At 39.5% G+C, this 2085-nt stretch overlaps 1 pseudogene; it reads right to left on the bottom strand.

The window, feature by feature from the left end:
• Positions 1–635: 635 nt before the first annotated feature.
• LOC105887407 lies at positions 636–1431 on the bottom strand (annotated as a pseudogene).
• Between the last annotated feature and the right edge of the window lie 654 nt (positions 1432–2085).

Below are 2085 nucleotides of genomic sequence, written 5' to 3'. Positions count from 1 at the left end.
TCTTACCTGTTGTTTTTTATTGTAGGGGAATAAATGTGCTACAGTTACTTTTAAAATAATTTTCTTAAGTAAAAATGTGCTTTCATGACAGTAGAAAATAAATCAATTCACTTACCTACCAAAGAAATAAAATGTTGATGTTACCTCCTAAGTTAAACATACCTGACAATTCTTAACTACCTTCCAAAAAGACTAAGGAGCTATGTAAAAAAGTGAGGATTTTCTAGCTTCCAAATAATCAGGCACAAAATGCATCCCATCAGCTATAGAATTAGTAATAGCAAACTCCTATACTTTTCCATCCTAGGTACTGTACATAATTTACAAACCACAATTCCACGTTTAACCAGTAAATGAGTTAAATTTAACCATTATAAACTATTAGGTCATGCCTACTATCCCTTTAATGGTTTTAGGCAAGTAATTGCAGATACAACAATATAAATGTTAATTTCCTAGATTTGACAACTCCTAAAAAGAGTTTTCAGAACTACATTAGGTACTAATGATAAGACTTACACAGGCTAATTTTAAAGTGCCTATTAGGGCATAATAAATCCTTTGGAAGCCTCAGCCTCTGCAATATCATCATATATTAATAGCTTTATAAATCATAAACATTAATATGGGACAATCTAAGAAAGTGACATCAATTTCTTATAGGAGTCTTCAATGAGCGTTAACATATTCTTAATCTGGGAGGAATTATGAAGAACATCCAAGTCCTTTAGAAGAGCATTCTGGTTTGGAATTAGTGTCAAAATTTTTTACTGAAGTGTGGGTGCTTTGAGACTTTTCTGAAAGAGAAAGTACACTACTACTATCCATTTGAAGCACTTGTTTTGGTGTCTTCTCTTCCTCTTCTACCTCACTTTCCAGAATTTCAGTTTCGTTCTTTAGGCTTTGAATATCCTCAGTCATCAATTCTGCAGTCCCTACCATTCTTTCTATTTCTTCCTGCAATAATGCCAGACCTTCTTCATTAGCTTGCTCCCATGCCCTTTCCACATTTAGTAGACTTGATACATGAGTTAAATCATTCAGCTTTTCAGGAGGGACTTTCAGGGTTTCACAAAGTTGTAGCAATCTTTTTTTCAGTAAGTTGAGATGATACTGTATTTCTTCTTTTTCTCTACTACTATTACTCAAAATTGCTATTATTACTGATTCCATTATTGTTTTCAAATGCTGTCTGCTACTCTTTGAGAATGGTTGCCAGGTTTTCCTTTTGTTGGGTGCAATCTTTACTTGTTTTATATGAGTATGCTTTGTTTGTCCTTTAGAAGACAGAAGCTTTGGATGATTTTTATTTCCTTTTCCTGTATTTCTAACTTTTTTCTCTAACAACTCTTCATCAGCATCAGTTTTTCTTTTTGAATTTCTTTTTAATTGTTGAGACTGTTTCTTGGAAACATGTGGCTTACCAGGCATCTTGATCACAGATTTCTTAGGAACCCTTCCAGGAGCCACGCTCAGGATAATTTGAGCCCAAACCAAAAATATCACCTCTTAAGGCTCTAGAATAATTTTCTTTGATTCAAGCTCCTGCCTTTTACACACACTGGGGAAGATGTTTGGCCTCCAAGGCCCAGGGCAACTCCACCCCTGGGGCTTCGCTGGGTGCAGCCCAAGCAGCATCTTTTAACCACTGGAGTCAAGTGCCTGTAGCTATCCCAGGCTGGACCTGCAGGCTGGAGGCTATAGCAGTCTGAGGTGTGCAGGATGCCCTCCCTCCATGGACCTGCTGGGCATTGCGCTAGGAGTGGCTCACCATAGCAACCCTGTCCCTGTGGCAGTCTTCCCTCCCTAACCACAGAGGCTCTTCAGGCATCCTTGGAAATCTAAGTGAAGGCAGGGTCATACACACAGCTCTTGTACAGTGCACTCCTGTAGAGGTGGCACCACATGAACCCTGCCATGGTTTATTTCCATGACCTCAGGAGGGACGGCCACTATGTTATTGCACTGGAGTCACACGTGGGTTGGCTGAGGATGGCTGCATCTGAATGTGGGGAGGACAGAGTTGGCGTGGCTCCCAGCAGTGAGCACCAATGTTTTGTGGGTGTCCTCATGCCTCTGTTGTGA

Source organism: Otolemur garnettii, unplaced genomic scaffold (assembly GCF_000181295.1).
Source record: "Otolemur garnettii isolate 467f Iridium unplaced genomic scaffold, OtoGar3 scaffold00082, whole genome shotgun sequence".
In the NCBI taxonomy this organism is placed as follows: Eukaryota; Metazoa; Chordata; class Mammalia; order Primates; family Galagidae; genus Otolemur; species Otolemur garnettii.
Note: the sequence above shows the minus strand (reverse complement) of the source record. Positions and strands in the feature narration are given on the sequence as shown.